The sequence below is a fragment of the Zootoca vivipara genome, chromosome 8 (genome assembly GCF_965207765.1).
Source record: "Zootoca vivipara chromosome 8, rZooViv2.hap1.1, whole genome shotgun sequence".
In the NCBI taxonomy this organism is placed as follows: domain Eukaryota; kingdom Metazoa; phylum Chordata; class Lepidosauria; order Squamata; family Lacertidae; genus Zootoca; species Zootoca vivipara.
Window position 1 is genome coordinate 77,162,550 of NC_142591.1, and position 12,990 is coordinate 77,175,539.

The 12,990-nt window shown below is 46.6% G+C and overlaps 1 protein-coding gene, 1 long non-coding RNA gene and 1 pseudogene across 11 annotated transcripts in view; 2 read left to right on the forward strand and 1 right to left on the reverse strand.

Annotated features, from left to right (window-relative positions):
- The window catches only part of CYRIB (CYFIP related Rac1 interactor B), a 70,109-nt gene that overhangs the window by 48,959 nt on the left and 8,160 nt on the right, over positions 1 to 12,990 (reverse strand). For 4 of the 10 annotated variants that reach the window (XM_035125242.3, XM_088675894.1, XM_088675890.1 and 1 more), the window contains exon 1: positions 2,192 to 2,317. The exons of 4 other annotated variants lie outside the window; for them this stretch is intronic. The gene's annotated coding sequence lies outside the window, so the exon portion shown is untranslated. Of the gene's footprint in view, positions 1 to 1,598; positions 1,746 to 2,191; positions 2,318 to 12,990 lie in introns of those variants that run through there. 2 more of the 10 variants (XM_088675895.1, XM_088675891.1) reach the window with 1 other exon arrangement.
- Positions 2,403 to 4,275, forward strand: LOC148684906 (uncharacterized). The gene is made up of 3 exons (XR_015951594.1): positions 2,403 to 2,484; positions 2,805 to 2,991; positions 3,933 to 4,275. It is a non-coding gene; the product is annotated as an uncharacterized LOC148684906 (long non-coding RNA).
- On the forward strand, positions 5,066 to 5,163 carry LOC148684907 (U6 spliceosomal RNA; annotated as a pseudogene).

Here is a 12,990-nt window from a genome sequence, read left to right on the forward strand (position 1 = left end):
TCAGAAGCCACAGGTAGGAGATACATAATCCTAAGTGGAAGGGAAGTTTCAAGAAAGGCCTCTCTAGACAAAACAACAGAAAAGCTTAACAGAGATAGCAGGTAGACCCAGAAAGCATTACAGAAGTCTAGATGTAGGTGAAAACTTAAATTTCTATTTTAAAGGCATCATATAAATCGGTAATACAAAATTAGATGCTTGTACTACATGGGGGCTACTAACATGAGTTTGACCAAACTGAGGGAGGCAGTAGAAGACAGGAGTGCCTGGCGTGCTCTGGTCCATGGAGTCACAAAGAGTCGGACACGACTAAACAACAACTACTACTACATGGGGGGGGGGGGAATCAATATTACTGGCATTCATTTTTTAGATACTTCTATGTGCTCAGCTTTACAATACAGTACATAGAATTAGTGCATTACTTTTATTATACATGTAGTGCCTATGAAGAACCATAGGAATATCATTTCTGGATCAGACAAGAAGTCTACCAAGTCTACCACTCTCAATAATACTAGCCAGCTGCCAATCCCGAGGATGTGGAAACAGCCACTCCCTGTTTGCACTCATCCTCTGACAGAATTATACAACCCCTAATAGCTACTGGTAAAGCTATCTAATCTTCTTTAATAGCCTTCTAAGCTAGTAGTCATAAAATGATGTGGCAATTAATAGAGGGCACAAGGTGAGGCATTTCAGAGTCCTAGATTCTTAACTACACTGAACAGCCAACTGCTGGCATTAAACTGGGGTTAAAGTACTGGGGTGAAGACAGATGTACTGGGACCATTGATTTCTAACAAAACATTTCAGTATGCAAAATGCTTTATGGTTTCTGGCTTATTTATCTTCATGACAGGTGTGGCAGGGTACAAGGAAGAGAGGGGTTGAAAGTCAGATCCACCTACAGTTATCAGAGGAAGGGAACCAAATGAAATACAGACAGGCCACACAACTGCAAGAGACAGGGATTTTGGGAGGAAAAAGTACATACTGTAGCCTTAATCTATGCAAAGGAATGTGTGGGCTTGAAGAGGGAGGTAAGAAATTGTTTTGCATCAGAAAAAGGGGAGAATGCAGAGAGGGCAAATGGGATCAGATCTACGTGGAGGGAGGGAGCATGCAGTTAAAGCATGTCTACTTTGAAGTAGTCTCCAATATATTCAATGGGACTTATTTGCTAGTAAACTGATAGGGGATTACATCCTAATAGTAACAGGAAAATAGGAACATGAGGAGAGGAGGAGAAATGATATAGAGGAGGAGGGAGTGTATAGTGACCATAGGAAAATGGGACTGGTGGGAGGAGGGATCTATGCACTTATCCTAAATCAATGTAAGAGGACTAGGAGGAAGGGTTCTGCTGTCAAAAGTTAGGGAATGGGCAGGCTGTTATCATCATTACAGTATTATTATAGATTTGTATACTGCCCAATACCTGCAGGTCTCAGGGCGGTTCACAGTAGAAACACTAAATACATAATAAAATATAGAAACACTAAATACATAATAAAAATGAAAACAACTCGATAACAACCCCCCAAAAAACGTATTTTAAAAGAGCATTAAATGTTATATTCCAGTTATGCACTTGCCTCCTTTATCTTTCAGATCCTCTGGCACAAACCCAGTTAACAATCATTTTTAAAAAGCCATCGAGGAGAAGACTGGTCTTCCAGATTCTCTTTTTTCTGCAGAGGTTCTACTAACTTACTCCAGTATCCTCCATTAGAAGGAGAGACCTATGAACAAGTACGCTTGAGAAATCCCCCCCCCCAAAGGGATGTAGTAACGCAAAAAGCGCGTAGGAGAAAATCAGGGATTGGAGGGGGGGGAGGAAAAGGAAGACGAGCGGAGCCACGAGGCGGGAAAAAAAATCCGAAACAGACCCACGTGGAAAGCGAGGAGGAGGGAGAGTGGCGAGGAGGCGGTTTCCATGGAGACAGAGGAAGAGGCGCGCGATCGGCGCAGGGAGGGAAGGCGGGGGAGCCGAGGTGGGTGGGGCCAGCCCATGTGCCGAGGGGGCGGGACGCAGCGTTCCCTGAGAAGCGAGCCAATCAGGAGCGAGCGCACCTCACACACTGAGAGGGGGGGCGGTTGGTTGCGCGCGCGGCGGGGGGGTAATTGTGAGGGAAGGGTCTCCCCCCCCTTTCCTCCCCCCTTCCCATGTTTAACGGATAGTACTCACCGCGCTGCCCCCCTCCCCCGAAGCTGAGGGGAGGGACCGATGTGGGGCGGCGGCGGCAGCAGCGGCAGCGCCCGCAGGGACCAGGCTGAGGCGGCGGCTAAGGAGACGACAACCGCCGCCGGGCGTGCGTCACGCGCGTGCGCGCGCCCCTCCGCCCACTCCGCGCAGTGACCCGGATGTACCGGGCTAGGCTGGGCGGCTCGCTGTGGAGGGGTCGGCGGCGGCGGCCGACGCTACTACGCATGCTCGCTCGGCACGGCAACCTAAAACATAAAAAAGAAACGCGCCCGCAGGTGATCTTTATGTTTCTCGGCTCGGGCGGGCGGGATTAGCCTCTCTAATCCGTTTTCCTCTTAAAAGCGGTTAAATCTCGGGATGATTTCGGGAGGTAATCGCGTGGGGCTACCCCCCAAAAAAAACACCTGATTAAAACGGAGAGGATTTGAACGATATGGTTAAAATTAATAAAATTTCATATTTATGCGCTGCCTAAAGAACAGCTAAAACCTATTTTTTCAAAAAAGCATTTAAAAAAATCCATTGGAACATTAATAGAATTAAAACTGTGATGTGCATGTGGGTAAATCTTTGTATTTGTATCTTGCATTTATAGCTTCAATTTTCCCTGTTTCCAAACGGTTTGGGGAGCACACGTGTGTTCCTGTGCGTGTGCAGAGAGCACATGGCAAAAGCTGGCACAGCGTCTCCTGGGTTGCCGGCATCTTCCAGCCACCAGCCTTACTCATGGCATGTTCCAAGGAGAAGTACTAGTGACGATTGGTTTAGCTTTGGAAGAGGAGGTAACGGGGAAAAACAGAACAAAAACTTTCACTCTCTTCTTCTTCTGGGCAGCTGTCCATCTGCTTGAAGATGCACTGTGCCTCTGGCCACCTGCAAGTCACAAGACTGACCCCAACAAGGGGCTAGTCCTCACTGAGGAGGTGAACTGGGGCTAAGGGCTGGATGCTTTGGGGTGGTGGAATCCCCACACATAGAAAACGGGGAGGGGGGGAGATAGGCGAAAGCTAGATCCCTTCCCTAGGGCCAACTCCAGGTTAGAGGGGTCTTTGGTTGTCTGAATCCAGGCACAAGCAGTTACCAGCTGCACAACTGAACAGCTACTCTGTTTCCCCAAAAATAAGACACACCCATAAAATAAGCCGTAGCAGGATTTCTAAGCATTTGCGCAATACAGTGGTACCTCGACTTACGAAGACGATCCGTTCCGCGGCGCTCTTCGTAAGTCAAAGTCTTTGGTTGTCAAAGCGCCCGTTTTGCACATGTGCGCTTTTGCGCAGGCACAGAACGCACGCACGGCGAAAAGACGTCCGGGTTTGCCGACTTCAGAAGTCAAAACCTTCGGAAGCCGAGTCATTCGGATGTCGAGGTACCACTGTATAAGCCATACCCCGAAAATAAGACATAGTGATAGGCACAGTTCTGGAGGGCCCCAAGGAAGAGGCGAGGCTGGACGCGTAATAAAAATAAGGCATCCCCTGAAAATAAACCATAGTGTGTCTTCTTGAGGAAAAATAAATATAAGACAGTGTCTTATTTTCGGGGGAACCTGGTATTTGTGCCAGTAGTAGCCACAAGCTTGCCCAGTTGGCAAAAATACACATCGTGAGGTGGGGGTGTGTGTGCGCTATTTCTCGCCCTCGCCTTTTCCTTGCAAAGGAAGCAAAGGCATTTGCCCCGCTGCTTCTCTTCACTTAAAACAGCCTTCTCCTCTCTCAAACAGCTTCTCATTTAATAAAACGGCACCAGGGCTCTATTCCACACATCTGTGTGTTGGGTGCAGTATGAAGCAGCCTCTGGTTTTAGCCCAGGGATAGGGTGGCCCTCTGGATGTTACTGGACTCCCATCATCCCTATAAAAGCACCACATGAGAGGATGGCTCTGAATAAGTGAGAGTACTTACTTCGCTGCCTCATCAGTTATCTCCAGCTGTTGTGCCACACTGATTTGCTGCTGTTTTTTATTACGTCTCGTGATTTTATTGTGGCTTTATTTGTATTTTGAAACTTCGCCGCCCACCCTTGGACCTTTGGGTGAACAATAAATCTCAAGAATGCATAATAAATCAGGGCATCGCTGGCTGATTTAGGATTGCCACGTCCCTGCTATTTCTTTGACAGGTGAGCTTGGCGGGAAATCAAACAGGTGATGTCTTCTGCCAGGCTGGATATACAGCAATGGTCATCGCTTCACCTGTTTAATTTCCACCTGCCCTGCCACTGATAACAGCGCAGGAGCTCTGGCATGGAGGAGTCAGACCGTGGCAACCCTCCGCTGGCATCTCAAGTAGCTCCTGCAGTTAATAACTTGCAAATCCCAAATGGCTGGTGCAGTATCGCACCAGTGGCAGGCGATAATAGTTTCACTGACCCAGCAACCTCATTATCTTCAGACGGGGAGATTTCTCTGGGTGCAGCACCAAGAAAGCTTGTAGTTCTACCATTTTCAATCAGAAAGATGCCCCCAGCTCAAACTGCATATTTGATATTTCTGACCTGATTTCACCAACGGTACTTGGAAACTGGGTCAGAGGGAGAGGAGGCCCAGGCACCAATCGCACTACATCACTGTAACCCACCCTCCAACTGAAAAGCAGTTAAAAGGCACAGGCAGGGACCTCATGACCCTCCAAATGTTAAGATTCCAATTCCCATCAGCCCCAACCAGCATGTCAAATGGCCAGGCATGATGGGAATTGTAGTCCAATAATATCTGGAGGGCCACAAGGCTTTGTGCCACTGGCTTAAGGAACAGCAACCAGGAGCACTGCAAAAACAAACACGGCGTAAGGATGATATTATGTGTGCGCATGAGGGAGGCTGGTCCATAACTTCTACAGAGCAATTGCGAATTTGGCATTTCGGCAGCACATATACTAAAATTGGAACGATACAGAGAAGATTAGCATGGCCCCTGCGCAAATTTGGCATCTTGTGCCTGGACAGTAGTTAATGGGGACCCTGCCATCGTCCCCAATGCATAAGTAAAAGGGAACAGAGGAAACTTGTTGGCTGTTATAAACATTATTGGCTGTTATAAAAGGGAGAGACAGAGAGGGAAATTGAGCTTTAGGATTGCAAGATCTTAAAAGTGAGCAAACGCAACCTGTTCTAGAAAGAAAGAAAGAAAGAAAACCTAGTATGCAGAAGCAGCTGACAGGCTCAGCATTATTTCGTTTCATTTTATTTTTTGATACCTCCAAGGTTTGATTAGTCAGTCTCTTTGATCTCTGTAAGTTCGCTCTTATCTCCGACATATATGGCATTAGGAAAGGAGTCCCACTAGGGCCTGGGCTCCTTCTGCAGCTTTTCTGCACTTAATGAGAGAGCTGGTGCGGCAGAGATGCTAACTGCAGGAGCATGGGAACACACACACACACACACACACACACACACACACCCAAGTTCAAATCTCACCCCAGCCATGAACTTGCAAGGTGCCCTCAAGGCCAAGCCTTGGTCCCCTCAGCCCTTACTCTCCCATGTACAGCCAGTTTGCAGAAGCTACAACTAGGTCGCAATGATGAAACCCATCCAACGGCGTCCGGAAACGAGACTGTGCAGCTTACCAACGGTGTGGCTCAATTCGAGGAGCTGAGCTTGACATTTCTAAACCAGGTGTGGGTGACCTGTGGCCCTCCAGGTGTCATTGGACTCCGACTCTAAACCAGCCTCCGCCCCGGGGCGGGGGGGGGTCAGCATGTCCAATGGTCTGGGACAACAAGAGTCGTAGCGTATCTCAAAAGTGGACAACAACCAAAGCAATTGAGGCTGGATCAAGTCCCTTAAAAGGAAAGTATGGGGGGACTTTGTGGTTTGTTTGTTTAAAAAAATAGTAAGATGGACATTTTTCTGTCTTGGATAATAGTATGGAAATATATTCCAACTTTGCTACCAGTTGGCATTTGTCTGTCTCGAGAGAATGGAGTGTACCTCCTGGGGTGAAGTCAGCACCAAAGTGACCTCTCTGGGGCGCAAGCCTGGGCAGTGTGCCTGGAGGTCCCAGGCTGCCCAGAAAAGACCCCCCCCCCGCCTCGCCGATGCGGTCCAAAGGAAAGCAGAGCAAGACATTTGGCACCAGTTTGGTTGCAGGAGTTGCCAGAAAGAGGCATACAAGGCGCCATCCATCCGTCTCCACTCCAAATTTGTGTAGAGTTAGCCTTTTCTTCTCCCACAGTGGGCAGTTTGCTTCTGTTGCTGGAAACCACAGGAGGAAAGAGTTACATTAAAGGGCCATTTGAAGTAAATCTGACTTCAGCACTGGACCCCATTGCTGTTCTCCGTTCTTTGGCACCACAGTTATCAAGAAAAACCCGAGAGATACCCAGCTAGATGTGAGCTCATTTTGACCTTGGCAGAGTTGTTTTGTCTGCACTACTACTTTCCTGTCGCCATTTCCTCCTCCTTTGGTGTAAGCTGTGCTTCGGGGAAGGGCTGCAGCTCAGCAGCAGAGCACATGTGTTGCATGCTAAAGAAAAGGTCCCCAGTTCCTTCCATCCCTGGCATCACTCGGTAAGGTTCAGAAACACCCTTGCCCCAAATCCCAGCGTGTCACTACTGGTCCATGTGGACAATACTGAGCTACATGGGCTAAAGACCTGACTCTGCAGACGACAGTTTCCTGTGCATTCAGGAAAAAGGGGTCTTCTCTGTAAATAACGGTAGGCAAAAGGTTTGAAGGAAAAAGCAAGTTTGTAGAATTAATCACAGGTGCCCCATCTGTCCTTCATGAAGCCCCTCCATCTGTCCTCACAACAACCCTGCGAGGAAAGATAAGCGAAGAGCTGTTGTCCCAAGGTCCCTCAGTGAAACTCACAGTTCAGCAGCATTTAATTCGAACGCAGCTCCCAGCTGTACAACATTACAAAGCATTTTTACAAATATAATCCTCGCAATTGCCTTATCATTTATTTTATTCACAGGCCTTTTGCCCAGTTAAGGCAACATTACCTTAGTAAATATGGGACGCAGGTGGCGCTGTGGGTTAAACCACAGAGCTTAGGGCTTGCCGATCAGAAGGTCGGCGGTTTGAATCCCCGCAACAGGATGAGCTCCCGTTGCTCGGTCCCAGCTCCTGCCAACCTAGCAGTTCGAAAGCACTTCGAAGTGCAAGTAGATAAATAGGGATCGTTACAGCGGGAAGGTAAACGGCGTTTCCGTGTGCTGCTCTGGTTCGCCAGAAGCGGCTTTGTCATGCTGGCCACATGACCCGGAAGCTGTACACCGGCTCCCTCAGCCAATAACGCGAGATGAGTGCCGCAACCCCAGAGTCGGCCACGACTGGACCTAATGGTCAGGGGTCCCTTTACCTTAGTAAATATATGAGTGGTTTCACAGCACAGTCCTTAGAATGTGTCACCCACAGACTGTGACCTCCCCTCTTCACCTCCCACACAAAGCAATCAGGGTTTTATTTACGCTTTCCCCGCCCCCGCCCCCCAGTGGCTTCTGTTTCTGCCAGTGTGTCTGTATTACTGCCATTGGATGCTCTGGGCTTTCTGCATGAATAACCCTCTTTTAGCTTCACTTGGCTCAAGAGCAACCTGCTGATCTATTGCCTTGCTGGAAAGCAAAATGAATTGCCATATCCGATACATTAATTGACTGGAGGACCCCTGAATACTTCCAGGGCACCCAACGCCTGACAGGTTCAGACCTTAAAAGAATGGCAGGTCTACCAAAAGCCCAAGCCTGGTACAGTCTGCAGCCCACAAGTTCCTGCCCTTTCTTCCTAGCCAGAGCAGCGACGTTACTCATGCAAATGCTAATGGCTGTATTCCTTTTTAAGAAAATAGCAGCAGTGGCACACACACACACTGCAAATCCAGATTAAAAAACTCTACATAGAACGGTGGGCTATCACCCTTCAGAGCTGCCACAGTCTTAATCTAGGTGGCCCCCCTCCTGCAGCTATTTGCATGGGGTGGGAAATTGCAATGCAAATAGCAGCAGCTGCTGCTATATTTACCTGGTTTACATTCGCACAAGTACCTAACTGCATGAATATTGCACCTGTTGCGTCTGGAACTCGGGCTCGCCTGTTCCCCAATGGTTCCTGCCTGCTCCTTTAGCACAAGGGTCGCCAACACACTACCCGCAGGCACCAGCGCAGCTTCCATTACCTCCTAGGCTAGGCAGTGTTTGAAATTAAAGGTAAAGGGGCCCCTGACCATCAGGTCCAGTCGTGTCTGACTCTGGGGTTGCGGCGCTCATCTCGCTCTATAGGCCAAGGGAGCCAGCATTTGTCCGCAGACAGCTTCCGGGTCATGTGGCCAGCATGACAAAGCTGCTTCTGGCGAACCAGAGCAGCGCACGGAAACGCCGTTTACCTTCCCGCCGGAGCGGTCCCTATTTATCTACTTGCACTTTGATGTGCTTTCGAACGGCTAGGTGGGCAGGAGCTGGGACCGAGCAACGGGAGCTCACCCCATTGCAGGGATTCGAACCGCCAACCTTCTGATCAGCAAGCCCTAGACTCTGTGGCTTAACCCACAGTGCCACCTGGGTTTGAAATTACCCAGGCACATTTTGCACCTTCTTATGGTCATCTTGCAACCAGGTGAAGATCTGGAGGTGAATGTTCGGGGATTCTTGGATCTGGACTCTCTTCACACACTAATACCTCATCCTGTGGAATTCTATCCGTTCTACTTCATCCACAGAATCGGAATGAATTTCCGGAACCAAAATGCTTTTTCTATGCAGCCTAAGCAGCAGTGGTGAACGACATTATAGTTAATGGTTGTCACTTGTCTTCACTCACCATTGTGAAGAATATTCTTATGTTATGAATGGTCAGAATGGGTCAAGATCTATGTGTCCCAAGACTTTTCTTCTTTAAATTCTCAAAGCTCTTAACCTAGCTCACTCGGCCATGAAACTCACTGGCTGACCTTACAGTCCAGTGTTAGAAACTCAAGATATATAATCTAATCGCCCAATGGCACCTTGGACCCGGTTTATTGTCACCACAATGGAATGTCTAGGTGCCAGTTTTTCCTCACTGAAGCTTGCTGCTGTTGTCAATATTATTAATTTCATTTTTGTGCCGCTTTATATTTTAAAGAACAAACCTCAGCGTGGTTGGCAACATATTAAAACATCAAATAAAAGCATCCAGAATAAAACAAATTCAAGCTTCAAGGAAAATATTGCAGATCCTTCTCTAGGGGACATTTTTCTTTCCCCAGTTGCCAACCTGGCATCCAGAGATCTCATGTAGTCGTAATAAATTATTATTATTACTATTATTATTATTTATTATCTATACCCCACCCATCTGGCTGGGTTTCCCCAGCCACTCTGGGCTGCTCCCAACAGAATATATTAAAAACACAATTAAACATCAAGCATTTAAAAACTTCCCTAGACATGCCTTCAGATGTCTTCTAAAAGTCAGATAGTTGTTTATTTCCTTGACATCTGATGCACCTGCGCCAGTTGCAAAATGTGCCTGGCACATGGGTAATTTTTAACACTGCCCTACACCACAGGGCTGTTGTAAGGATGAAGTGGAAAGGCCCAACAGGAAGGAATAACTGATGTCCAAACTGTCAATATTCCACTTCTGGTTTTAAGATACAACCGTCAGAAAACTACAACCAAGAGAGGGGAAGGGAAGCTGAAATCTTGCTATGCTATACACCACACCACAAGTGGAACATATTGCAATGGTGTTGACAAAGGAAAAGCTTTTGTCTCACCTTGAAAATGGTTGGTGCAAAAACCACAAGAGGGTTCTCAACAGTTTCAGTCTAATGGGGAGACTATTTTGATGCAGTGACATGGGAACCTAAAGACAGTATTTCAGGTACTCACAAGCACACAGAGGTAACCAAAAAGGGAGAGCATCAAAGTTGTGGGAGATGCATGCCTGGGGATCCTTGGATCTTGACTGTTTTCACACACGGATCCCACATCTTGTAGAATTCTATCTGTTCTATTTTTTCTGCGTAATCAAAATGAATTTCAGGAACCAAAAAGGTCGTGTTGAAAAACACAACTTTTGAGCTGCCTGCCCCCCCCCAATGGCAACTACGGTAGACATTCCGTTTTGGCGACTGTAACCCTGGTTTTAAGGAGCCATTTGGCGCCTAGCTTACATATCGGAGTTTGTAGCACTACCTAGTGGCCTGCCCACCCTATAAAAAGCATTATTCAGAACAGCTTTTTGCACAACCCACCAAGGAAGAGAATAACACAAGCATTAAGAATTAATTGCACATTTGTTCAAAACCCAGCTCAAGCTATTGGGTTTAATTAATTCAAAAAAAAATGGATGAGCTTGATCCTGCGATACCAGCTTTTCAAGGACTCGTCTTATCTCAGTGGGCATTGTGGGAAATTTTAAAGCGGTGGCGGCTCATAGACTGGGCTGCCCAACACGGAGGACCTGGGCTTTGCTGGACCAAGAGCAACTGCCTAAGGGTGTCAATGTTGATACTAGGCCTAAAACTGCAACGAAGGAACTGGCTCTGGGCAGCTCCGAAGCAGTGTTAGAAATTCCTCGGCGCCAGGAGTGTTTTGAGACCGATTTTGAGGTCCAATTGCGACCACGAGCAGATCTCTAGGTGCCAGGTTGCCCAAAGACATCTCCACCTGGCTGGCTTCTCCTGCTTTCTTAAGCAGGTAAGCCGAAGAGCTCATTTACTGCATTTTATCGCACCTTTTTCTCCAAGGAGTACATGGTTCACACACACCCTCCTCAGTTTATCCCTACAACGACCCTGTGAGGTAGGTTAAGAAGCTGCGACTGACTCCAAGGTCACTCCATGAGCTTCAGGACTCGAGTGGAGATTTGAACCCTGGATTCAAATTGTTTTGTTTGATATTTTAATGTGTTGTAAAATATCCAGGTGGCGCTGTGGGCTAAACCACTGAGCCTAGGGCTTGCTGATCAGAAGGTCGGCGGTTCGAATCCCTGTGACGAGGTGAGCTCCCGTTGCTTGGTCCCAGCTCCTGCCAACCTAGCAGTTCGAAAGCACATCAAAATGCAAGTAGATAAATAGGAACCGTTATAGCGGGAAGGTAAACGGCGTTTCCATGTGCTGCTCTGGTTTGCCAGAAGCGGCTTTGTCATGCTGGCCACATGACCTGGAAGCTATACGCCGGCTCCCTTGGCCAATAATGCGAGATGAGTGCGCAACCCCAGAGTCAGTCACGACTGGACCTAATGGTCAGGGGTCCCTTTACCTTTACCTTTTTAAAACGCTTTGAGGTCTTTTTTTAAAAAAATATAAAGCGGTGTATAAATGAAATGAACAACAGTAATAACAAATTCCACCACGGGGTGGGGTGGGGAGGCACAAAGATATTCCGTTGTGGCAAGATGTTACTTTCTTTATGTATGCTACGACGGCAGCAAGGATACTAATTGCAAAATATTGGAAGAAAACAGAATTACCAACCATAGAAGAATGGCAGGTGAAGATGTTGGACTTTATGGAACTCGCGCAACTGACAGGGAGACTCCGAGATCAAGCAGAGGAGACGGTGGAAGAAGATTGGAAGAAGTTTAAAGTATATTTAGGAAAATATTCTGATGTATAAAAATTTGAATATCTATGGGAATTTTTTTTTTCCTATTAGGCATTAGGAATGAAAGAAGATGTTAGAAAAAATATATAGATGAATTTAATATAATTGATTTGATGTAAAGGATATGGGATAGCTATGGTAAATGTTTAAAAGAATGAGTAAGAAACTGCTAAAGTTGATTTGAAATGGAAATCAGTTAGGAGGGATCTGGGGAAGTCCCAGAAATAATGGTCTGAAAGTTAGAAGAAAGTTAAAAAGATTGTAGGTTATTGTTATTGTGTGTATTATCTTTTTTGTTTTTTGTTTTGTTTTGTGTGTGCTATGTTTTTGTCTTTTCTCTTTTTATGTATATTGCTATATGTATTTTCCTTCTCTTGAATGTATAAAAACAATAAAAATTATCATTAAAAAAAGATATTCCGTTGTGGCGACTGCAACGCTGGTTGTATTGCAGGGGGTTGGACTAGATGATCCTTGGGTCCCTTCCAACTCTAAGATTCCATGAGGTTTAAGGTGTTCCTTTGGCGATTAGCTTATATATCTGAGTTTCTAACACTGCTCTAAAGCCCAGGTCCATGTCCACTTACAGGCCAACCTGACCCATGTTTAACAGAGAACCGAGGCTGTTGGATCTCAGCAACAGATGTAGGAATTTGGAAATGCAAACAGGGAAGACTGGAAAGTCTTGGGGCCCAGCATCTGCTGTGACATAAGGCGATAATCTGCTTTTGTCCAAATGAAATCTAACCAGCTCAACCTACGATAAGTAGCCTAGCATGTGGTGGCTGCTAACACATGGATAATTACAACCAGAAACACATTAAAAAGAGAGGGAAGGATCAATGTTTGGGCTGCAACCCTACAGCCACTGTGAAACAACTATACACAGCTTAATGCAGTTTAGTAGCTGATATAACCTGGGATGTTGTGTTTCATGAAGAGTTAAGTTGGTGTGGCAGATAACCACCTATTATGGGAGACCCGGCAGATTTCGATTAAAATCCTCAGGGCAGCCACATAATTATTCTCGGCCTTCCACCTATAAAAAGAGGAACAACTATTAGCTAGTGTTCCTGGTTGTTATGGGACTTTTAAATTTGAAAAGCACTTTGTAAGCTTTGCATGAAAAACCAACATTGCAAGACTAGGATTTCCCCTCACTTCCTGCAGTTTCCTAAATCGGCTCAGGAGCAGATTGTGGAGGCATGCAGGGGGATAAGAAAAGGGGGGAGTCCTGTTGTGCA